The 26,110-nt window shown below is 42.9% G+C and overlaps 1 long non-coding RNA gene across 1 annotated transcript; it reads left to right on the top strand.

The window, feature by feature from the left end:
• The first annotated feature begins 1,411 nt into the window (after window positions 1–1,411).
• On the top strand, window positions 1,412–12,013 carry LOC310761361. Its single transcript, XR_014547428.1, has 2 exons — window positions 1,412–2,046; window positions 10,543–12,013. It is a non-coding gene; the product is annotated as an uncharacterized lncRNA (long non-coding RNA).
• Window positions 12,014–26,110: the final 14,097 nt, after the last annotated feature.

Here is a 26,110-nt window from a genome sequence, read left to right as displayed (position 1 = left end):
CAACTTGCAATTTAGTCTCTGCACCTTGCTTTTTTAATTCCTCCAAGGAGTCATTTATCTTCTCCAATACCTTAGCAAATGATTCTTCTGTAGACATTGCTTTCACTTTTGGCTTTGCAGCAACTATAGTTCCAGAGGCTCCTGTTACAGAAGCCCTTCTTTGCATGAAAGGGTCAATTTTATATTGTCTGCCAGATCTCAAGGTTGTTTCTTGTGAATCCCCTTTCTCTTTACCATCTGCCATAACAAAGTCTTTTAGTCAAGGTCATTCCCAGACTTTAGAGCTCACAAACGAAAGTTCTCAGATTTTAAACTCCACTTGTTGCTGAAACAATTTGTAAGTCCTCTAGAGGGCGTAGAGTCAGTTCTATACTTCTCAAAATAATCCCACACTCTTCAGAAAAAAGAATAAAAGTTTCCTAGTCCCTTCCAATTTTTCTTTTCTCTTTCAAGGGAATCCCAATCAATAATGTCCTATAAGTAACTTTACAGTGCCACAAAAACAGTGTTTCAAATTGAAGGTAACCAAAGTCAATTTAAGATACTTTTTAGCCTTCTTATAGCAACAGTCTTTAGCCGGTTCCTTTTCTCCGGCAGTCCGATCCCAGGTTAAAGAGCAGCGATACTTAATCCAATTCTTTTTAAATTGGCAGGAAAATACTTTAAAGTCTTCTCCCCCCCCCTCCTGCCTTCGGGGGGGGAGTTCTTTGCTTTGGTGGTGGATTTCTTAATTCCCTCAAGTTTCCTCTCAAACAGTTACAGCTAGAATGCCTTTCGCTTTGATCTTGCTACAGAACGGAAAGCAGACTTCCTTTTTAGTGCTTATCCGTCTCGGTGCCCAATTTCTTTATTTTAAAGTCCGAATTATATTTTGGCGTTCAATCCTACTCACGGATAGTTGTTCTTTTAATCCAATTTCACGGGAAGAAGTCAGCGCTCTCCGCTAATGGCGACGCGGCTTCGCTTCGCAGGCTGGGTGAAGACGACTCTCAGCACCGCTCCAAAACCCCTCCGCTGATCCGCAGCCTTTAAAAAGGCTATTTCGCAGCGTCGGGGGGGGCGCAAAGGTGCCCGCCGAGTCTCCAGTTCACAGGCAACGCGCCTGTGATTTTTAAGGGTCCCCGCTTCGCCGTAGCTGACAGGACCCGAACCCGCGAAGCAGATCTCTCCCGGAGCTCCGGTTGAGATCCGCCATTAAGCGCCGGCGCTAACCGGAAGTCAGTGTTTTTAATATTCTGTCGGGAGCCGCCCACAGTGGCTGGGGCAACCCAGTCAGATGGGAGACATACAATTATTATTATTATTATTATTATTATTATTATTATTATTATTACTGAAGTGACTGTGTCCCACATGGCTCCCAGCCCTTCAAAAGGAAGTGCAGGGCCTTCTTTCCAGGAAGGCCTGCCTCTTAGCCCTGTCTATTTCATTGGCTCACCACCTAATAGTTACTGGCTTCCCCAAAGCCAGGTTGGGACAACTGCTAAGGAGACCCGTGATTGGAATACAGCATCAAAATCACCACACCAAGTATGTAGCAGGATCAGGAGCTGTGATGGAGAGCAGAGCCAACTACTAGATGGTTTCTTTGGGAAACCTGTTTTCTCCGCAAAATGCTACAAGCATTGCTGGCACTATTTCTAATAATATTAATAATAGGCTGATACCAATGAGCACATAAGAAAAGAGCAGCAGCAAGGTAGGAAACAAATATTAATGAATATAGAGAAAGAAGGGCAATAGAGGATTAAACATAGTTTAAGATACTGGAATTCTTTGCTATGTAAAGTGTAGACATCAAATGGAGTAAATTAGTGGTTCAGAGGAATAATTATGCTAATACAGCTCTGCTCTGAAAGGTGGTAATAAGTCTAATTTTCCAGGCAATAGGCAATTTGACTTCTAATTATTTCATTTATATTACAGTACATACACTGTACTATGAATCATTTAAACCATATCTTGCCTTTTGATTTCACCCACAGCAGCCCATGTATGTGTGTGGTGGTGAGAAGGAGGAATAGCAAATCGATGACACCAGCTTAGGTAAGTTTTAATTTCAAGAAACACAACATAAAAGTACCATCAATGTGTTGAGAACAAAGGGACATGATTTCTCTGCATTTCATTATTGTAGGGTTGCCATATTTTGCAACGTGAAACTTCAGACCTTTTTCTTTTTGGCAAAGTTGTTTAGCTTTTTTGCCCAAAGTTGAGAGTTGTCGCCCAGACGCTGTTTACAAGGGCTGAAGACCAGCTATGGCTGGGAAATTTTGAAGGTTTGGCAACCCTATTGCAGACTTGAATTTTGGGGATCATTTAATAGAATTCTTTTTGAGGTTTGCTACATTTTGCTGGGTTTGGAAATCATTTTTTGGCTACCCCCTGTTCCAGATGTGAAACGTTCCCTGGGCAAACCGCTCTGTGGCATTTCCTGTCTGGCCTGCTAAATCATTTCTGCAGAGGCATTTGTTGCTGTATCTGTCATTAGCAATACTCTGGGTGCAGGTGAAATATGGAACATGCTTCCAGAAACAGATAGAAAGGAGATGTAGTACAAGCTCCATATGGGGATGCACAACAGCTGCTTTCCTAAACTCTTAAGCTGGTTGTCACAGGAGGTTTAGAGAATGATAGTCCATCTCCTTTACTGTCTTAAATGGCTTCTAGCTCAGTCTTGCAGCAGTTATCCACTGACCAAACACCTAATGTCTTACCAGATCAGTTTAACTGGAAATGTCAACAATTGAACGTGGGACCTTCTACTTGTGAAACACGTGGTCTGCCACTGAGACATGGTCCCTCCCCAATGGTCTGCAGAACCCCAAAGCATGTACAAAACTTACACATACCCCCCAACATTTCTCCAGTGAAAATAGGGACGTCCCATTCCATAATTATAATTTTACTATTTATGCCCCACACATCTTACTGGGTTGCCCCAGCCACTCTGGGCAGCTTCAAGCATACATAAAAAACATAAAAAAACTTCCCTATACAGGTTTGCCTTCAGATGGCTTGGGAATCGGATAAATTTCATGAAGTACATACTTACGGGATTTATGTGTTAGTTGCTCTCTTGAGAACAACAATACTTGAGTGAAAGCATCCTGGAAAATCAGCTGGTGCACAAAGAAAGAAAAATTTTCAGAAACACGAGTTCTTTAGCATTGTTTAGAACAAAATTACACCTTGATAACATTGGGGTGTTTGTGGAGTTTGCATTAGTGGTGTCATGGATTAGATTGGCGGGGATGAATGGTATCAGGAAACAGAGAAGAAGAGGAAGAAGAAGAAGAGGAGGAGGAGCAGTTTGGACTTGTTATCCCGCCTTTCATTCCCCTTAAGGAGTCTCAAAGTGGCTAACAATCTCTTTTCCCTTCCTCCCCCACAACAAACACTCTGTGAGGTGAGTGAAGCTGAAAGACTTCAGAGAAGTGTGACTAGCCCAAGCTCACCCAGCAGCTGCATGTGGAGAAGCAGTGAAGTGAACCCGGGTCACCAGATTACGAGTCTACCGCTCTTAACCACTACACCACGCTGGCAGTTTAGGGTCAGTAAAGCTGCAGTGTAGGGGTACACCTGTCTGTTGACCACCTTCTGCAGTTAGTTTTTCTCTCGGTTTGATTTTTGAGGCTCCCTATCTTCTCTAGCTCCCTCTAATTGTGAACTCAGATGTCGAGGGCTGATAGAAATGGAGTCAAATAAGGGATGCACAGGAACAACAGGGGGATTTCAGTAGGTTTAGAAGAACACTAAAGTTTGCCAAAAGAAAAAAAAAGTGTTTGTGTGTGAGAGTGTGTACAGATACCCTAAGGGGACATTCCTTCCCAACAGCCCAATGAACATGGTCACTAGCAACAAAATGTAGATGTCACTGGGGGGAGGGACCCTGAAAATAGGGTGGTGACAGCCAAGTAGAATGGAATGTCCTGGGGAAGGAGATGACTGGAACAGAAAGTGAGGACTAGAGATGCAGGGTGATTAAGTTTGCTTTTAAAGGTAAATTTACCAAATTTGTACTTTCCAAAACAGCATGTGAGCTGAAACACAACCATCCTTCAAGATTTGAATTTATTTGACCTTAGCAGGGCAATTCTCCAGCCCAGAAATGTGCACCAAAATGCACATATTAAAGTGTAAATTAAAAAGTTTGTATTTGTGAATATATCATACGAAAAATGCTTCATATTAAGGGGGGGGGGATATTTGCCAAAATGTGTAATTAGGAAGAAATGTATAGGGAAATGCACTAAAATTCACACTAAAATGCTCATAAGTTTTTACAATATTTTTTTTTTTTAAAAGCAGATTGCTTTAAAATGTGGAGACCTGAATTTATGACTAGAAAAGTGAGTAATGGGCTTAACAAAATGGACTGATCCCTGTATAACCAATGAGGATGTGCAGCAGATGTTATAATATAATTATAGAATTGTAGACTTGGAAGGGGCTATGAAAGTCATTTAGCCCAACCCCTGCAACACAGGAATCTTTTACCCAAATGGGGCTGGAACCATGAACCTGGGATTAAGAGTCTCTTGCTCTATGAACTGAGAAATTATTTGACTGGGGAGCTTCAAAAAAATTTGTAGTCTTCACAGTCAGAGTGGCCCCAATTTGATCAAGGGACAATCGCTATCCTGCAAGCAGTCTCACATCAAAATGTGGCCCTCTGAAACACTTTGCCTATCCTTTCCCTCTGCCCTTGCCCAATGTAGCAGGTGGCCGACAGAGCTATCTCCTTAGTGGGGGGGGGGGATCAGGAGTGGTATGCCAGCATCCCTAAGAAAACATTTATATTTTAAGACATAAAAATAAAATAGTAATGGGAAATAAGCAAAGTATGATCCATCTCATGCAGACATCAGGGAGTTTAAATAAATATACATTGACAATCTATATTTAATGTTTCTGGAATAATAAAGTTGAACATTTGGGGAGGAGCTGAGAGTGCTAATAGCATCTGTATTATACGAAACTGACAGGTAAGTGATTCAGTGTCCTGAAAAGAAAAGCTATTAACTCTTATATGTATTCAATAAAAGTACCTCTTCTGCGTCTGCATACTAAGGGCTTTTAAATCCTTCTGTTTGGGTGGTTTTCAACCATCTTGGGAAATGGTTGTCGCCAGAAATGCACTCAGCATTGTTTATTTTATATCTCATCGCTTCCTGAATCATAAAAACAATAAAAACAATATTAAATCATAAATACACTTGTATGCTTTGAAATCTACTCTGTAAGTTACAGGAAGGAGGAAAGGCTTTGACTGCATTCCTCAGCTGTTGTGAATTGGTGTACCAAATGTTACTTGACTGCATGGCTACTCCTGTAATGCCAAGGTTGTCCATTTTCCACATAGGATGTAAGAAGGCATTGTTTTCTGTTCTGCCTTGTATTTGACATACAGTGGTACCTCTGGTTAAGAACTTAATTTGTTCCGGAGGTCCATTCTTAACATGAAACTGTTCTTAACCTGAGGTACCACTTTAGCTAATGGGGTCTCTCGCTGCCGCCGCACCACAGCCACACGATTTCTGTTCTCATCCTGAGGTAAAGTTCTTAACCCGAGGTACTACTTCCGGGTTAGCAGAGTCTGTAACCTGAAGCGTTTGTAAGCCGAAGTGTTTGTAACCTGAGGTACCACGGTATGCAGCGCTACTTCTGTTCGACTGCAGTTCATCTTTCACCCAAAACCACTACTCATCTATCTGCTCACTGTGGGAAAATAGGGAAATTACATTGTCATTATTGTTGCAAAAGTTGGGTGCCAGCCCCACTCTCTGCCAAGCGATAGCAAGATCCCAGGGGGTTCCAGGCATTCCCCTAGGGTCTGTGTTCCTTTGGAGAATTAAGGCACAGCAGAGACTGTTGTAGCTTTAAAAAATATGGTTATTCATCTGTGCAGTCTGCATGGAGGGAGTCCATATTTTACAGCATGGTCATTTCAAGAGGAGGTTGTAACCCACAATAGTGAAGCCCTGGAGTCCAGGGCATCTCTCCCAGTTATTCTTCAGCCATCCTGCCCAAGATGGATGCCAGTCTTTTTTCTCTCCCTTCTTCTTCCCAGAACACCCTGCTAAAAGCTTTCTTTTCCTGTTGCCTCACACCCAGTTAGACTGGCAACCTTCCAAATCTCTGTTCATACCTCAGGGCAAAGAGGGAGGACAGTCCCCTTGCATTGCCAATGGCTCTCAATGTCCCTGTATTGTTTCTTAATGGCCCTAGCTTGGCCAGGTCATTTTGCATAGGCTAGCCCAGAAATTCCTCTGCAGATTGCATTTCTCCCTTCACATCCCAAATAATCAAAATCCTACCATTTATTTCTAGGGTTTAGGGGGGAGGGTACACCCTGAATCTATAGCACCATATTACTCCACCCCATTCATTTCAGTGCAGGGGGGGTGCAGAATGCAGATCCAGGGTTTGGTGGTGGTGAATAATCTATTACATATTTTTTGCGTCTCAAAAGCACCAGCAGAAGTGAATGCAAATCCTATTCACAGAACTGATTTCCGCCCCAGATGTAGGACCAATTAAGCAAACATCAGCAATTTCCTCCCTGGTTTCTGTTTTTGCTGAAATTCTCCTACTTCACTACTTCCTAGTTTGAATTTGTAGACACTTGAGTTCTTGTAGCACTCACCTGAGGGTCCATTTTTGTGAAAGGGTAAATGGTTAGCGAATAACTTTCCTTTGTGAGTTCCCAGACAAATCTATTGGCTGCTGTTTGGAAGAAGCAGCTGGAATGGGTGGTCTAGCAAGACAAGTTCTTGATGGGGTTCTTATTATAGCTTCAGCCTTATCTAATTCCCCCCAGTAAAATAAAATATACGCTTTACAAAATGCATGCCTTCCTGTTCTTGAAGAAAGGTTCTCATTTTGTTTTCATTTTAACTTACCGTGTTTTTATTTTTACCTTCAGAAGTTCCACCTTTGAGTCACTAAATCTGCCCTAGATATTCAGTAATGACAGCCATTGCTGCTTGCATCTGTAATAGGACAGGAGAGTGATTGGTAGAATAAGTGAATCCTCCCATGTTATTTCTCCCGCATCATAAAACTTGAGCCTGATATATTAATATCCGCCAGCTGAAACCCTTATGAATAACCTTTCCCCATCTCCTCTCACCTACAAATAAATGAGATTATGCAGAGTGATGGTAGGTCTCTTGCAGCTCACGCAAAGCATTTAGCCAAAAAGCCTAGGCACAATATTGACACATACCTTGTGCATGGTATAATTTCAAAAGTTTGACTATTCTCGTCTCTCTTTTTGATAGTACAGCTACAGTGCACACAATGTGCATTAAATGTCAAGGCCCTTAATTCAGAAAGCAGGTTAAGGTGTCATCATGTTCCATTTGCTAAAAGGTGCTTTAAAAAATACAGGCACCAGTCAGAAAATTAACACACTCTTGAATGGAAGGCTGTGGGAATAGTTAATTCTTCCACCCACCCAATTTCAGTGGTTATAAAATACAGTTCTTTACTCGGCCAAACATAGCTGGGATTTTGCTCTTTTATTTACCAGTCACCCCACTTCTGGAGTTCCTTTCCTATCTCGTGTGCATTCCAGTGGATAAAAGGTAAAGGTACCCCTGACCATTAGGTCCAGTTGTGGCCGACTCTGGGGTTGCGGCGCTCATCTCGCTTTATTGGCCAAGGGAGCCGGTGTACAGCTTACAGGTCATGTGGCCAGCATGACTAAACCGCTTCTGGTGAACCATAGCAGCGCACGGAAACGCCGTTTACCTTCCCGCTGGAGCAGTACCTATTTATCTACTTGCACTTTGATGTGCTTTCGAACTGCTAGGTTGGCAGGAGCAGGGACCGAGCAACGGGAGCTCACCCTGTCGCGGGGATTCGAACCGCCGACCTTCTGATCGGCAAGTCCTAGGTTCTGTGGTTTAACCCACAGTGCCACCCGCATCCCATGGATTGCTGCAAACATATTTTATCTGACAGAAGAAATATATAATTGTATTTATTTGCTACGTTTATATCTCACCTTTTCTGCAAGGCACACTCCAAGACAGTGCACATGTTCTCCCCTTCCATGTCTTATCCATACAGCACTCCTCTAAGGCTCCCCAATCTGGTCTGAGGTTCCCCACCCTGAACTACTTGGTCTGGCAGTTTTAACTTCTCCTTGATCCATATTCCTCCCTCCTCTCCCACCTTGCTTTTCTCCAAGAAGTTAGAGCCTCCAGAAGCACTGACTGTTGCTTCCATCATCATGTTCTTTTCCCTAAACTAAAAGCTGCCATGGTTTGGTGGCGGTCAGTTCCCCCTTGCTGCCACAGGTGCATTGATGGACTTCCTTGGAAGGTGGTGGGCTCTCCTTCATTGGATGTTTTTAATTAGAGGTCTAGTGGCCACCTGCCAGGGATTCCTTAGCTGTGATTCCTGCATTGCATGGGGCTGGACTAGGTGACACTTGAAAGGTACTTTCCCACTTTATGACTCTATGACTCCACGTGCTTCCTGTTAAGTATAATTATTTAATCACACACAAAAACGGAAAGTGCTTCTTTGTGTATTGCTAAGCGTTTAACATTGGAAAATCCCATTGGGGCATGCTAAAGCAAAGTAAAGCGTCTAAATAGGTTAACAGTTGGTGTTCTCTGCTAGCTCACATGTGGTGTTTAACCTTAGATCATGCAAGTGAAGTATTTAGTTGCATATCTCGATTTTGAAGGGAGTTGCCTTTGGTCTTTTGTTCCCAGCCACAGTGGGAGAAAGATGTGCTAATGAAGTCTCTCTGAAAGGGAGAGAAATCAGCCTGATCTAATCTGATCTGCTGGTGACATTGTCTGCAAACTGTTATCTATAGCAGTCTCACTGCTACAGGCACATTTTTATCCAGCCTATCTGTTTATGGCTCAGTAAAGTTAGCCAAGCTGAGCCTAAATTCAGCCTGCTTTATCCAGTCACTTCTGCTAACATTAGAAAGGATTACAATGTCTTCTCTAGAGTGGTCCAATTGTTCTTCTGCTCATCTATAATGGATACAACAGTGGATGCGTTTTGGATTTGGTTGACTGCCAAGATCAAATAATTGTCAGCATCGAACAGCTTCACAGTAACGTGGGGTTTGGTTGATGTAAATTGAGACACTACTTAGATGATTATTAATTCAGTGATTTAAGTAATCTCAAAGAAGATTTAAAGGCGAGTCTATCAAATTCACACTTTCTGAGATGATGAGAGAACCAAAACTCAGCCATCCCTTGAAATCTGAACTTAGCTGAATTTTGAAATGCAGTTCTCCAACAGGGTTGCCATATTTCAAAAAGAGAAAATCCAGACACTGCTTTGAGCTTTTGTGGGCAAAGTTGTTGAGCTCTTTTGGCAAAATCACAAAAAATAATAAATGAAGTTTTTGAGCTATTTTTAAAAAGCAAAGAAGACACTTGCGATTTCCGCCCAGACACTGCTCCCGACTGCAGTATTCCGGCTATTTTCCAGTGAAACAGTGTTTATGAAAATGCATATATTACGCAGAAGTGTGCATAAACATATTGAAAATATTGAAAAATATTGAAAAATAAGATAGAAAAAATGCATTTCATTAGGAGAAATTGCTTGTAAATATGTGTACATTGATCAAAGCTGCATGCAAAAAACATGTTTTGGACTAAAATGCTGAAGAATTGTCTTTTGGACTTTTTAAAAACATAATTGCAGATTGCTGCAGAGCTGAATTTAAGATCTGAAAAAAAACAAAGTGAGAGAGCCTTTCATTCCTAGTTGGACTACAACTCCCATCATCTCTAACCATTAACTCTCCTGGCTGGAGCTGATGGAAACAACAGTCTAACAAGATTCCGAAGGCATCACTTTGGGGACATATTGTGTAGATCATGCCATGCTGCAGAATACTATGTACAAGTAGGTCCTATTGAGTTGAATTGGAGCTGACTTCCAAGTAGGTGTGTCTAGAAATGCAATCTTAACCACTCAATAAGCAGTGGCAGAATGTGAGGGGAGAAACTCATTACATATTTCCATTTGCTAAAACCTGAAACATGCTCACCAGCAAGGAAGTGGATGTTTTCAAACAGTCTGATGAATGTTCATGGTTGAGTGGACTATTTTTATAGAACAGTAATTGATAGTATGTTTCCTGCTAATTCGGTCATTTAATTTAAGTTAATTTGGATATGCAGAAAATATTAAAAATAAATTTAAGGAACAGCAGAAAGAGGGGGAAGGGAGTCAAGTTTTGAAATGTTAAAATGATTGTAAAATAAGTGAAACATATAAACCTGAAAAGCATAAATAAAATTAAAAAACAAACAGTTTTATTTTTATTTTTCTTAAAAACTTTTACATCCATGATTGATTTCTCCATATAGGGGCTGTGTTAATTATTCAATAATAAATAATTTCTAGATCTCTTTCCTATGATAAATCAGGACTTCTTCTTTTTCTGCCCCAATGGAATGGCACTTCTTTTTTTCTTCAATGAAATTGGGTTACTCAGATCTAACCAAAAATCCCATATGTCACCTTCTCTGTCTCTCTCCATAACAGGCAGACAGGGAGATACTAATTTTCAGTTGAAACCAAAATCCTCATGTGGCTGCTCAGCTCTTTCATCATTTTCAGATGTCTGTTTTCCTCTCAAGGCCACACCAGGATCAAAACAACAGTCAGCTTCTATGGTTCTCAGATGGCCAACTGCTATACAGATTTCCCAAAAAGTTTCATCCCAGGCAATATGGCTGCCTTCCTGCTTCCTTCTGTATGGCATGAAAGTGGCCAAATTAGCCACTTCATCTCAGTCTTGTGGCAAATTAAACAGCCTGCAGGGACAAAAACCCGCTGCTGGGGTGAAGCCACCCCCCCTCCACTGCAGAGGACCACCTTGCCCCAAAGGGTCTTCTGCAAGGATGGGCTTCCCTCTTGCCCTGATTGCTTTTGTTCACCCCATCACAGAGGTGCCAACTTGCAAGGGAAATTGGGGTGATGAGGTGCCTGTGACATCGTGCATGTAAATTCAGGAACTTGGAAGGATGCAGTGGCAACACAGCTGTAATGATCTCAGGCAAGCAAGCAAGCCCCAGTAAGAAGTAATGACTCTCCGGTAGTTTTATGTTACGGTTATTTACAAAAACACATCCAGAGCATGGCTTCTCACCTGCTCACATTGACGAGAGTTGGTCAGTCTGAATCTCCACCCCTTTCACAGCAGGAAGGACGCCAAATCCCCACCCTTCCCCTCTTGCCCTTCTGTTGTCCTCTGACCTTATCCAGTCTCCTAGAATGGGGACTGAGAGGCTGGCCTTCCCTCTCCGAACTTCTACTTGACACACTCAGTCCTCTGCTTATCTGCTGATTGCCTAGCAATGCTCTGGCCGCCTCCTAACTCTCCTGCTTCTTGAGAGCTAACAGTGTCATTTCTGGGAAATGATATATAATGAATTGAAGAGAATGTTTAAACTAACTTAAAACAACAACAACAACCAGAAGCTTTTTTATTAGGTGTAACAGGAACAGAAATTCCCAAAGAACAGAAGAAATTATTTATGTACGCCACAACAGCAGCCCAGGTCCTGTTAGCCCAAAGATGGAAAGAAGAACAGTTGCCAACAATAGAAAAATGGCAAACAAAACTTATGGAATATACAGAAATGGCAAAACTGAGGGCAAAACTCAGAGACTCTGACAATGAAAAGTTTAAAAAAGAATGGGGAAAATTATTGTATATGTGCAGAAATATTGTAAATAAGTTGTTACATTGGCAGGGTTCAATTAAGCACTTGTAAGTGGAGGAACTAGAAAATGCCAAGGAGTAACAATTGGATAAAAATGATAACAAAATGCAGAGATTGATGTAAGATGTAAAGAACCAGTAGAAGGGGGTGCAAGAAACTCTGGAGGTTCAAAGAACCTCAAAAGAAGGCTTGTAAAATTGAAGGATTCCTTATTAGATGTTCAAATGTTAGATTGTGGTTTGATTATTGTATCCTTATTGTTTACTATCTGTGAAAATTAATAAAAATTGTTTACAAAAAAGAGAGCTACCAGTATATTCTTCGGGAAGGGGGGTCGAATTACCCCGTCTCAACTCTATCATCCAGCTCTCATCTGCAGAGTCTGTCTCTCTCTCTCACTTAGCTCAGTTTCTGAGACTGACTTTTCCCCTGCGCTCGGGTGAGCCACGTTCCTGTCAACAACTTCAATGGCTTGTAGCTCCTCCTCTCTGATGCTCTCTGCCATTGCCACTGGCTGGGGGCTGCTTCCCCATCTTTCCCTTACGTGGCAGGAGAAGGAGGAGCCACTGGCCACTGAAGCTGTGCCATGCTCAGCTCTGCCCTTGGCCTCCTATGACCCCTGATTTTTTAAAACTTTGCTCCCCCTCAAAAAGAGATTCAGGGCCCCCAAGAGCTGGGCCCCTAGGAATTGGTATCTATGTCCCATCACCTGATCTCAAATGTTCCCCACATTTCATGATTCTCTTCTAGCTGTGTGACTCTTTCTGTATACCAGTTGAACTGACATGACTTCCCCCACAAATAATCATTCAGGTGGTAATTCACCAAGGGTGCTGAGAATGTTCTCTTATACCATTCTCCACTGTGGCAAGAGAGATGCATTTTGTGTGAGCATAGATCTCCATCTGCCACAGACTGCAATAGCACTTCTGTGCCCTCGCAGGGATCTGGACAGCAGCCAAAAGACCTACTTTCAAGTGTTTGGAAATCACAAACGAAAGCTCTATATAGCTCCATTAAGTATTAAGTGATAATGCAATAAAACAACTCTGGGGGTTGTACAATAAAACAGAATTACAAAATTAAACCGTTCAGCCAGAAACATTCACAGCTTTCCAGATGTTTGGAAATATAAACAGATATCTTTAGCAAGGCACCTCATTCTCTGCTCCAAGGTTAAGATGCTCTCATGCGCTGAGATTGCATTGAACCTCATTCTTCGGGAACTGAATATATCTTCTCTGTGGCATGTTTCCATGTACAGGGTGAAATACCTGCTATAAGGTAAAAGGCAAATGCGACTATGGCGTGTGGAGCTCATCTCGCTTTCAGGCCGAGGGAGCTGGTGTTCGTCCACAGACAGCTTTCTGAGTCATGTGGCCAGCATGACTAAACCACTTCTGGTGCAATGGAACACCATGACAGAAACCAGAGTGCATGGAAACGCCGTTTACCTTCCTCCCACAGCAGTATCTATTTATTTACTTGCACTGGCGTGCTTTCAAACTGCTAGGTTGGCAGGAGCTGGGACAGAGCAACGGGAGCTCACCCCATCATGGGGATTTGAACCGCTGACCTTCTGATCTGCAAGCCTAAGAGGCTCAGTGGTTTAGACCACAGCGCCATCTGTGTCCACCTGCTTATAGGTGTTGGGGTGCTATTGGTTTAGCACTGGTGCTATTCACAGAGCTTCGCAATACAATCTTTCTGAGGGTTTGGGTTTTTCAGGAAGAAAGTATCTGTACATTATGGATGTACTGACTGTGTTTTTTTATTATTATTTTTTTTTTAAGGGACAATCAGTTTCCACCCTCAGCTCATAAAAGAGTTGCTCTATAGCACTTTTATCAGTTACACCAGGGATAGGCAACCCATAGGCAACGGATGCGGCCCATTTGCCTTCTCAATCCGGCCCATGGACGGTCTGGGAATCAGTGTGTTTTTATGAGTAGAATGTGTCCTTTTATTTAAAATACATCTCTGGGTTATTTGTGGGTCCTGCCTGGTGTTTTTACATGAGTAGAATGTGTGCTTTTATTTAAAATGCATCTCTGGGTTATTTGTGGGGCATAAGAATTCATTCATTCCTCCCCTCCAAAAAAGAAATAGTCTGGCCCACCACATGGGCTAAGGGATGGTGGACTGACCCATGGCTGAAAAAGGTTGCTGACCCCTGAGTTACACACTCAAAAAGAAATCCCTCAGGAGCAGGGCTGGAGCTCATCATGAACTTCTCCCTTGTTCTCTTAGAATGGTAATGGTGCCTGACTGAGAGGTGCTGGTACTGAGCTATGGATGGGAAAAAACCCCCTGCTCTGGAATAAGGTCAGCCCACCTAAGTCCCATTAAACCAGGGGTGGGAAACCTTTGCAGTGCTGTGCACCATATCTTCTACAAGATTGACCTCATGGACCAAATTTGACAGATGGGTTGTGTCATCCACTTGTCAGTCATCCACAGTGATGTCAGATGATTTGACACTTTAAAGTCCCTAAGTTGGGAATTCAAAGCACTATGCTGGGGGGGGGGTTCATTTTAGCAGGTGTTTCAATGCCAAACACTTTCTTATCACAAGGCTTTCTCCTTTATTTTAGCAGGGGGTTCAATGTGCTGGGTTCTGATGAACTGAGCAGGATGTGAGCTCCTGCTCATCAATTGATGAGCAGGGGTTAAATTCTGCTGTGTTGGCTGTTTGTCCCTCTCCCCACATTGCTGCTGCTTTTACTGCAAAGGGGCATAGAGATAAAAACTTCTGGATTGAATCCAATAAGTCATACTCAGAGTAGAGGACAAATATTGTTTCACATCCAATGGAGGTGCATGTGTAAAAAGCCTAATTTAAACTCATATCACCTAGGTCATAAAGAGCAAACCTGTAGCTCTCCAGATGGACCCCAGCTCCCACAGTCCCTAACCACTGGTCTTGCTGGTTGGGACTGATGGAAACTGGAGCCTAGTAACATTTGGAGGGGCACCAGGTTGGGTACCCTGACTTGGATGGTGTAGGGATGTGTTTAGAAACTAGGAGAGGATATCTTAGATATTATCCTTCCTTACTCATGTTTGTGAGTTCAGCAGAGTACAACCCTTTGTCAGCAAAACTAGGGAAGCTGTTGATAAACTAGCTTTAGCCTTTTAATTTAAGTAATCCAGGATGCTTTATTGCAGACTGGATTTCCTGGTATTTCCCCCTTTTCTCCCCTTTAAAACAATAAACATGCAAAACAGCCTTCTTTTAAGATAGATTTACACACTCAGTTTCACAGTAGCAGTCTTGAGGCAGGCTTAAAATGTAGTTACAGAAATATATCATGGTTTAGATTAGAATCGGCATCTGAGCTGTGACTCAGACTCCGCACGTGTCCTACATTCCTAGTCATTGATGAAGCACCAAAGAGAAGAGATCAAGTAGCTGGGGTCAGAGAGAGAGCAGTCCAGGGACATGACCAGCTTATATAAATTGCTCCCCTTTACCTGGCTGGGCAGGGTGGGACTGGCTCTTACAAGGAGGATTTCCTGTAGACTCTGTGAGATCCAGATTCCTCTGTCTGTGTATCTTTCTAGCAATCAGAAGCAGTTGGTTTTGACTTCCTTCTTTTAGGTATCCCACAGGTGGACACAGTGGCGTAGCGTGGGTTGTCAGCACCCGGGGCAAGGCAAGTAATTTGCACCCCCTAACCCGTGGATTTGCGCCCCCTAACCCGTGGATTTGCCCTAACCCCCAGATGTTGCGCCCGGTGCGGCCGGCCCCCCCTGCACCCCCACGCTACGCCACTGGGTGGACACAACAACTGGTGTACATTTTGGTTTCAGCCTGGTTCTGACAGATATTGGATTGCACCTCTTTCCATTCAGATAGATGTGGAAGACGACTTTAGGTAAATAATTGGAAGGAATTTTTTGGAATAAGTTGTAACAAATAAGACTTGGAAAATATATGCCATTGGAATGCTGTTCCGGATTATTTGATGCACTGTCTTCTCTTCCCCATTCCCATGTTTTCAACGGTGATGCAAAGTTGAATAGCATTCAAACAATTGCTTCTCTTCTGATACTCCTACAAAAAGGAGTTTCTTTTGCAATCAGCACTTGAAGAGGGAACGTTCATAATCTCTCAGCAACTGTGTTGGGGAGTATGCTACACTTGTGACCAGAACATTATGAAAGCCACTCGATCTGGTAGAAATATGTAATGGACCAGAAGGAGGAGGGTTTCTCTCACTGTCATTAACTTGTAGGAAAGAGGAGGCTATGGTGTGTTTCCAGATGGTATTTTAATGGACTGGAGAAGCAGTTGGTCATACTACATGAGTTCCTGAAACTTATTGTATTTCCACACTGATATTTGTCATTTATTTTAGAAGCAAAGTATAAAAAAAAGCTGTGGAAATGCCAACACACCTTAATGTTATTGCCGGTGCTTCCGAGATATTAAATGACACTCCAATAGTCAGCGGATAGAGTACAACAACTGTAGAATGAACGGGTGACTTAGATCAGGGAGTCTGAAGTCCTAACTATACATTATATTAATGACATGATTAGCAATCGTGTCACTTAAAAAGAAAAAGAAGCAAGAAAACAGGACTCCCATGAGGGATGGGATTCTTCATTGTCAGCAGCCCAAACACAGAGAAGAATTTTAACTGTACCTCTTGCAAACATAATCTTGGTAATAAATTTTTTAAAAGCCCACATTCTAATTCACAATGAACCCGGAGTGGGGAGGTTTTACTCCTCTCCTCATGTGTGGTGGTGCCAGGGCCAGTCCACCCATGAGGCAAGGTGAGGCAACAACCTCAGGTGGCAAAATCCACAGGGCAACAGATCTTGCCTCCAAGGAACGCATCATTCTCTCTTTTTTAAAATCATGATTTTTATTGAGTTTTCCATATTTCATTTCATTTTATCATACGTATCATACATATCTCGAGCTTACATCACTACTCCAGACGAGTAACAACTTCCTTCCGTCACTCTTTCTGACTTTCCTACTATTTTAACATATTTATCACATTTCTCTAATCACTTCTTTACCATATATAATCATTTAACAATCACCCTTTCATTTGTAAATTAGCACCTTCTTTCCACATTACAAAACATTTCACGTTAATGCTACAAACGTTTTTAGGTGTTTACAACTTTCTTTCAAGTAATTTATAAATTTGCTCCAGTCCCTTTGAAATCTTTCGTCGGGTCTATTCCTAATTTTCTCCGTCAACTTCGCCAGTTCCACATACTCTACCATCTTTATCTGCCAATCATCCAGGGTGGGGAGCTCTTGATGTTTCCATCTTTGGGCCAGGAACGCATCATTCTTTGCTGCCACCGAGTCGCCAACAACAGTTGCAGTGCGCTCACTGGAGACCAGATCTGCCCCAACCCTCACTTTGGCCATATATGAACACTCCGAGAAGAGCATCTGATGAAGATCCAGTGGGTCAGGTGGTACTGTTTTTAAGTGCTCAGTTCCCAGTGCCTCCCTGTCACAGTGTGGTCCCATTGTGTCTGAAGATCTCCCTGGCTGTCCTGGGAAAGGGGCCCCATGTGAAGGGTCAACCAGAATCCCAAATCAACCTTCTTCCATGCTCCATTTGGAGTTGCCCCACCACCACCACGAGAGCTGGGCAAAGTGACAGGACTCTAGGTTAAGATCAGGGGCTGTTTTCCTTTTTAAAAAAATGAAGCTAGATCTGTTATGGCAGCTTCTTCTAATGCAAGGTGTTGGGGTTTTTTTAATTGTCATTATGAAGGGAGGGGGGAAACCAAAACATTTAAATCATAAGTTCTCCCAATGCTGCAAAATCAAACCCTTATAGCTCCTTATAGCTCTATATCACTATCTGTATAACTAATCTTGGCATATATGAATTGGGTTAAAACATGGGGATGTATCTCCAGTGGTACCTCGGGTTACGTATTTAATTCATTCTGGAGGTCCATTCTTAACCTGAAACTCTTCTTAACCTGAAGCACCACTTTAGCTAATGGGGCCTCCCGCTGCTGCTGTGCCGTTGCCGCACAATTTTTGTTCTCATCCTGAAGCAAAGTTCTTAACCCGAGGTACTATTTCTGGGTTAGTGGAGTCTGTAACCTGAAGCATATGTAATCTGAAGCGTATGTAACCTGAGGTACCACTGCAATTCTGGGCCAGAAGAGAGGGAGAGGAAGTTTAATTTTGCACATGGAAGTCCCTTGCTGCAGTGGATATGCTCCAAGGATTTGATATTATTATTATTATTATTATTATTATTATTATTATTATTATCATCATCATCATCATCATCATCATCATCAACAACAACAACAACAACATTAACAACAACAGATATCTGTCTCCAAACTTGGCACAACCTTCCCCTTTACATTGGAGAATAAAACCCTTGTAAATTAATGCCAAGGGCAAATTTCAGGAAATCACTCCATTTAACCGGTAAACATATTTTATTTTATTCTCGCCAAGGGGCCATTTTAACCTTTCAGCAATCTCTTTTTCCAGCAACCATCAATAAATAATTGAACCGGCACAGTTATTTAAATAGGCTCAGCAAAACATATCTCATTCTTCAGAAGTGAGATTAAAACCACCCAAAACAATTCCATCTCTGTAATTCCCCAAACTCTAAGTCAGGGAAGTACTAGTATGCCATGACAGGACCTGATGGTTTGCCCTAAGAAAGAAAGCAGTTGAAGTGCCCTGTGAACTGAAGTACCTACTTACAGGGGAAGCTGCACCCTCTGTCTATTGGGAAAGACCAGAGCTCAGTGATGGATCACGCACTTGACATGTAGATGGTCTGACATGATGGCCTGAAGGAGAGTCTCCACCCCCATTGTTCTGCCCGGACACTGAGGTCCAGTGCCGAGGGCCTTCTGGCGGTTCCCTCGCTGCGAGAAGCCAAGTTACAGGGAACCAGGCAAGGGTCTTCTCAGTAGTGGCGCCCGCCCTGTGGAATGCCCTCCCATCAGATGTCAAAGCGATAAACATCTACCTGACATTCAGAAGACATCTGAAGGCAGCCCTGTTCAGGGAAGTTTTTAATATGTGACATTTTAGTGTATCTTTCATCTTTGTTGGAAGCCGCCCAGAGTGGCTGGGGAAACCCAGCCAGATGGGCGGGGTACAAATAATAAATTATTATTATTATTATTATTTGGGGAGAAAAGTTGCCTAGACTCTCCAATGTGGTGTGATACTCCAACTATGATATTCTGCTGTAGTTACAAGAGACACCTGAAGGCTCTTAGTGCCAGCTTCTTTTGACGTGAATGAGTCCTGAGTACTTTGTGGATATAACACTTGGTAAAGTAGTTGGGAGATGATCTCTTGAAGAATGTGTATTCCCCTCAAAGAGATTGAGAGAGACGGATTGCTATAACTTCAGAATCATAAGGGAGTTATGTTTGCAGTTTATGTACTGAGGAAGACAAAGAAAGAACAAGCTTACAGGTCTTTGAGGGGCACCCTACTAAAGAAGACGTAAAGGTAAAGGGTAAAGGTACCCCTGACCGTTAGGTCCTGTCATGGACAACTCTGGGGTTGCGTGCTCATCTCGCTTTATTGGCCTAGGGAGCCAGCATACAGCTTTCAGGTCATGTGGCCAGCATGACTAAGTCACTTCTGGCGAACCAGAGCAGTGCACGGAAATGCCATTTACCTTCCCGCCGGAGCGGTACCTATTTATCTACTTGTACTTTGATGTGCTTTCGAACTGCTAGGTGGGCAGGAGCTGGGACCAAACAACGGGAGCTCACCCTGTCGCAGGGATATGAACCACCGACCTTCTGATTGGCAAGCCCAAGAGGCTCAGTGGTTTAGACCACAACGCCACCCACGTCCCAAAGAAGACTTAGAGGGCATTAAATGCAATATGCATAGGAACCATTCAGTAGAAAAAACTAATGGGGTTGATGGTGGTGGCAGAATGGATGGAAGCAAAGGAATTGTTGTGGTAAGCGCTCAGTGGCTAAAATACAATATTTCCTGGAGGCACTCTCACTATGAGTAGTTCCTGAAAGGGAATATAATTCAGGCTGCAAATGTAGGAGTTGCAAAAAATGCAGTATATACCTGCTTTGTGCTGTATTTGGAAAATGTACGAGAACTCTTATAGTCAATCTGCTGTTTATTGTTTAGCCAAAGGTCACTGCAATAATAAAATAGATAAAATAAAATGCAACACAGTGCTTAACAGGAAAAGTCTGGAATCACGTCATAAATTCCAATAAAAAGTGTGTTTCATCAAATCAAGCCAGCCTCCCAGGCTTTTTGCCATGCTATCCTTTACGAAGGCATTTCTCAATTTTGGGGAAGCCGTGACAAATTGGACTAGCCTGTGACTAATAAACTTGTCAAGATCACTCACGAGGACCTTGATATTTTTGTCAGATTATTCACATTTCATGACCCAGATAACAAAGTGTCCAATAATTTCTTTAGTTTTAAATAACAGGTAGCTAAGTTTTGGGGAAGCACAGTTTGAAACTGAAGTACAGGAAAGATCCATCCATCATGAACCATAATGTTATGCTGGGCGCAAAAAATAACTCTAAATTGTGTGAATTTTAATATATGAGTTTTGAATAGGAAATCTAAATAATGTTTTGTAAAGCTGAATCTTGTAATTGATTTTTAATTACTATTCAAGCATGTGTCAAATGTATACTGCATATCTCACTCCCCGTGATATCTTCTGGTTGAATATTTCTTTTTCAATTTACTGTTAATAGTCCAGAATGGATGGATGGAAGTCTAATGGTTAACATAGGATCTCCTGGTGAATGGTAATCCATCTGTGCTTTTGAATGAGATCAGAGCTTGAAGAAAATAACTTTTTTCTTCTTTTTCTTTTTAAATAAATTTTAAATAAAAGAAAGAAAGAAAATGATGGTTGCACAAATAATCTGATCTTTGTGAATTTCAGTATGTGCTAATCTGATTCACACCTCCTGGATTAATGTGTGGATCAAATCAGTGTAGTGTACTTTTCAGAGTATTGAGCTAAGACCTTGGAGACCAGGGTTCAAATCCCTGTGCAGCCACAAAGCTCATTTTATGTTAATTTTCCCCACTTTCCCTGCTCCTCAGTTTCTCTTCCCTGGAGGCCATTCAAACAGCATTTAATGTCCCTGGAATAATAATAATAATCTATTATTTATATCCCACCCATCTGGCTGGGTTTTCCCAGTCACTCTGGGTGACTCTCAACAGAATTATTGATGATGATAACAATGACAACAACAACAACAACAACAACAACAACAACAACAACAACAACAATAAATAAAACATCAAACATTAAAAACTTCCTTAAACAGGGCTGCCTTCAGATATCTTCTAAAAGTCAGATAGTTGTTTATTTCCTTGACATCTGATGGGAGGGCATTCCACAGGGTGGGCGCTACTATCGAGAAGGCCCTCTGCCTGGTTCCCTGTAACCTCACTTCTCACAGTGAGGGAACCGCCAGAAGGCCCTCGGATCTGGACCTCAGTGTCCAGGCTGAGCGATGGGGGTGGAGACGCACCTTCAAGTATTCTGGACATGTGTGTGCATTGGAATCTGCACACAAAAGCTGTTACACATCCATCAGTATTGGCTGCATCCAAATACAAAGCATGCAAGAAAGGTGTAGCTGACAAATTAATGACATTTCACAAATTCATTAACAACCCTTGCATTACTTAATGATTGCATGATTATACAAATAGAACAACTGAAAAGGATAATTTTAGAGAACAATGAGAGAACAGCAATAGAGTAATTGTTTAGATTCAAGCAAAATGTAAAAGGAAATCAGTTATATTGGACATGTGCTAAAAGGCTTAAAGACTGGAACAGAAAACGGATGAGCACTGCACAACTAATTCTCAAGGTACTTGAAGTCACAGTCTGTTTTCTACTATGGGGAGTATTTAACCAAGCGGACATATGTTAAGTAATAATTGCAGCCGAATATCTGTTATCAGCTCAGCAAGGCACCTAAGTTAACACAGAAAGCATCTTTATGATCCAGAAAGCTTAGAAATGACTAATCTTAAAAGGAAAAAAAAACCTGCCACAAGGTGAGTAGTTGGAGAAAACTAAATAAATGTTGTTGTTGTTGTTTAGTCGTTTAGTCGTGTCCAACTCTTTGTGACCCCATGGACCACAGCACGCCAGGCACTTCTGTCTTCCACTGCTTCCCGCAGTTTGGTCAAACTCATGCTGGTAGCTTTGAGAACACTGTCCAACCACCTCGTCCTCTGTCGTCCCCTTCTCCTTGTGCCCTCCATCTTTCCCAACATCAGGGTCTTTTCCTGGGAGTCTTCTCTTCTCATGAGGTGGCCAAAGTATTGGAGTCTCAGCTTCAGGATCTGTCCTTCCAGTGAGCACTCAGGGCTGATTTCCTTCAGAATGGATAGGTTTGATCTTCTTGCAGTCCATGGGACTCTCAAGAGTCTCCTCCAGCACCATAATTCAAAAGCATAAATTCTTCAGTGATCAGCCTTCTTTATGGTCCAGCTCTCACTTCCATACATCAGTACTGGGAAAACCATAGCTTTTACTATACGGACCTTTGTTGGCAAGGTAGTCTCTGCTTCTTAAATGCTGTCTAGGTTTGTCAATGCTTTTCTCCCAAGAAGCAGGAGTCTTTTAATTTCGTGGCTACTGTCACCATCTGCAGTGATCATGGAGCCCAAGAAAGTAAAATCTCTCACGGCTTCCATTTCTTCCCCTTCTATGGAGGAGGGGAACCGGCCAGCCACTCCAGTATCCCTGCCAAGAAAACTCCATGGTCAAAGGCAACAGGCATATAAAAATAAATAGAAATGGGCAAAAGAAAACCCATATATCTTGATTCAGAACTAGATGGTTCAGAGCCTTTTGAGGCGTTGCAGAAAGGGATTATGCTCAAGAAGACCTAGTTTGAATTAGATATTCTTCTAATACTTCATTGTTGCTTCTCAAGCTTGCAGCTGAGGAGGAGGAGGAAGGAGAAAAATGAGATAACTTGCAAGAGCCTGTCTCCAGCTGACTTCCGTGAAAGTTACAAGGATGCTTGACTCCACTACTGTCCATGGAAAGTCTGAATTCAAGGGGGTGTTGTTTTTGTCACTGTTGTTGTTCCAAAAAAACCAGTCCCCCAATTCAGCAACACAGTCATTGAGTTTGCTCAGAAGTCTTCAGAGCACAGTGTGGGACCGAGAAGCTCAGTTCACTTGGATCTCTGTAAATGCCGTGAAACTATGTATGTAATGTGGCTAGGCTCAGAACAATGAGTACAGGAGCCATTTTAGCAAACAGAAAGCGTGTTCTCACTAAAGGAGAGCACGTGTTGCGGATGGGGCCTAGCAAGACACCCCATAGTTGCCAGGCAGTATAAGATAGAGGGGCCTGGCAAGGATTGGCTGTTTGAGTTGCTGGGATAAAATTGATGTTGCCAATTTGGGGGTGGGAACAGGTTATTTAAACAAGGTTCACAGCAAGCTGCTTTCTCTTTCAATGTGGGAACCGGATCACCCGCCCACCCTCCCTTTTGGGCTTGTGCTTTGACCTTGCTATGCCTATCATGGGGTCGTCCGCCTTGGTGCGGGGGCCTGGTAGGAATTTTTCCATTTGGCTGATTAGTGTGTGCCATTTGGTTTTGCCTACTGCGTAGCAAATCGTCACAACTTGTAAGGTTGGCAGTTAGGCATTGGTTTAAATTGGTTGGTGGAGGGGTATGGATTGGCTGTGCCTGCCCCTCCAATGCTGCTGCTGCATGGGAATTCTGTTAAAGGAATTCAGGGGCTTACCATCCTCTCGTCCAAACCCTTGGTGCAGGGTGCGGGCCGCGTAAGCTCCTGGGAGCATGCGGGGAGAAGCTGAGGGTCTGTGTCGCAGCTCCAGTTATCCCTGATCTTGTTCCTCCACACTGGCTTTCGCTGGAATCCGGGAGTCAGTGCTGTCCCCCAAGGCGGGGGGGACAGATAGTCATAACCAATGCCTAAGCAACCACTCACAATTTGTATGTTTAATAAAGTTGTGGCCAAAACTATGCCAAAAACCTTAAACAAAAATTTATGAGTGATGTGTGAGTTATTGGGGTAGGGGTGTTTTGGGGGACCTCAGCACGCAAATACATCCTCTATGTTGGATTCAATGCTTGTAAGAACAGGGATCAGTAACACATGGCCCCAGAATCCAGTAACATGTCTAATGCAGACAGTGCCTATAAGTTGGCCATTAATCTTCTCTTGCAAGTAAATAGATTTCCTGCACCAAACATAAACAGCCTTGATTGAAACAGTACCATCTTTTTTTTTATTTCTCAGAAAATCTAGGCCTATCCCTTTTGGCAAAAACAGACCCACCTTATTAAAACAAGATCTGATTGCCTAAGATGCCCGTGCGAGCTTGCTTTACCATGGTGGAAGGAAACTGAACTGAGGTGACTAGGAATGCAACTTGTTGTCAATTTCCATCCCAATGTGTGTTCCTTTTTATAAAAGGGACTTTCTCCCATTTTGTTGCCCTTTCATTCTGCATAACAACCCACAATTTGACTTCTTGCAGGTATTTACATAATTATCAGTTGGCACCTCATTTTTCGTATTGGCTTTAGCAGTGTTACAAAATAGGTGCCAGAAAGCCTCTCCTCCTTACAGAGGGGAGGAGTTGTGAGCAGTAGCCGTTTCCCGTGTTGGCAGGGGGCATTCCAGCCCCCTGCCCAGCTGGCCTGTCTGTCGTGCCACGCCCCCAGGTAGCCAACCAACCAGGTGGAGGCTTGGGGGCGGGGTTTTGCCACTCAAACGTGGCCATGGCAGCACTTCCCTTTCATTCCACTGCTGGTTTTCGTCGGATCACTCACCCACCCTCCCTTTAGTTCACTGCTTGGTTCTTGACATTGCTATGGAACTGTGGCTGGTCGCCTTGGTTGTCCAAAGGGCCTGGTAGGAATTTTTATCCAACTGGCAAATTGGCACCGGCCACTTGGTTTTTTGCCTACCTCGTAGCAAATCGTCACAACTTTTAGGTATTGGCCATTAGGCATTGGAATATGTTTGTGTATTGGAGGGCAGGGTGTGGTCATCACCTACCCCTCCACTTTATGGGTATCCTGTCCGATGCCCTTGCTGGTGGCTAGGGCCATGGCATGACCCTGGGTGACATCAGGGGGAGCTTTCAGTTGTATTTACATCAACAGGCTCCTCCCATTGGTGGTTAATCCTTGTTAGACTCACCCCTCCCTGATGAGGTGGGGTCATGCTCTGTTGTTTTATCCAATGCCTAAGTCAATACCTCTCACATGCTGTACTCAATAAAGTTGTGGCCTTTTTTTAGCCCATTAACCTAATATACTGTGTCCATGTGTCTTTCTTATCCCCAAGCAGGTGACGGGTCCTTGAATCACAACTCACCATGAACACCTCCCTGGTTCTCTTATAATTGCAATGACACCCATCTGAGAGGTGCTGGAACTGAGTTCTGGTGAGTACCAACTGGAAAAAAAGCCCTGGGCTTTAGAAGTAGGTGTACCTCATCTCCTCAGGGACTCTAAAGGGGTGGAGAACCTCTATCTGCCTAGTGCTTAGGAAGGGGCAAGTAGCAAACTTATTACACTTTGAAAAGCATTGCAGTATGAGACCATATCAACTCAGAAGTCCATGTCATTGAATTCAATGGAATTTGCTCTAGGTAAACAAGTATAGGATAGTCATAGATGCAGCATCTAATGATCATCTCCTTCCCTTTGGATGGTCATTTTGGGAGTGACTAGGCTGGGGCCTCTGAACATCAACCCAAGGTCCAGCTCTAGATACTCCACTGAAGGTCTCTTTTTCTGTTCACACTGGTGTCTTTTGGAACATAGGAAGCAGCCTGTTACCACATCAGAGCATTGGGGCTCATTTAGTTCAGTATTGCCTTCTCTGACCAGCCGGAGTTTCAGGAAATTTACCCCAGTGTTGAAAACAGATTTGAAATTCATGGCATGTTGTGTGCTGAAAGAAAATTGTGTGAAAATGATGTACCGGTGGTATTTAACTCCTAGCAACAGTGGCGTAGCGTGGGTTGTCAGCACCCGGGGCAAGGCAAGTAATTTGCGCCCCCTAACCTGTGGATTTGCGCCCCCTGACCTTAACCCCCAGATGTTGCGCCTGGTGCGGCCGGCCCCCCCTGCACCCCCCACACTACGCCACAGCCTAGCAAGCTAGCAAAAATGTATAAAACAAGTACAAACACCTGCTGGAAATGTAAAGGAAAAGAAGGTACCTTTTATCATATGTGGCGGTCATGTAAATAAAGGCTTTCTGGGAAATGATATATAATGAACTGGAAAAAATGTTTAAAGTAACTTTTGTAAAAACAACAACAACCGGAAGCCTTTTTATTAGGAATTATAGCTACCGACATCCCAAA

This window comes from Podarcis filfolensis (genome assembly GCF_964270895.1).
Source record: "Podarcis filfolensis genome assembly, chromosome: 4".
NCBI lineage: Eukaryota > Metazoa > Chordata > Lepidosauria > Squamata > Lacertidae > Podarcis > Podarcis filfolensis.
Note: the sequence above shows the minus strand (reverse complement) of the source record. Positions and strands in the feature narration are given on the sequence as shown.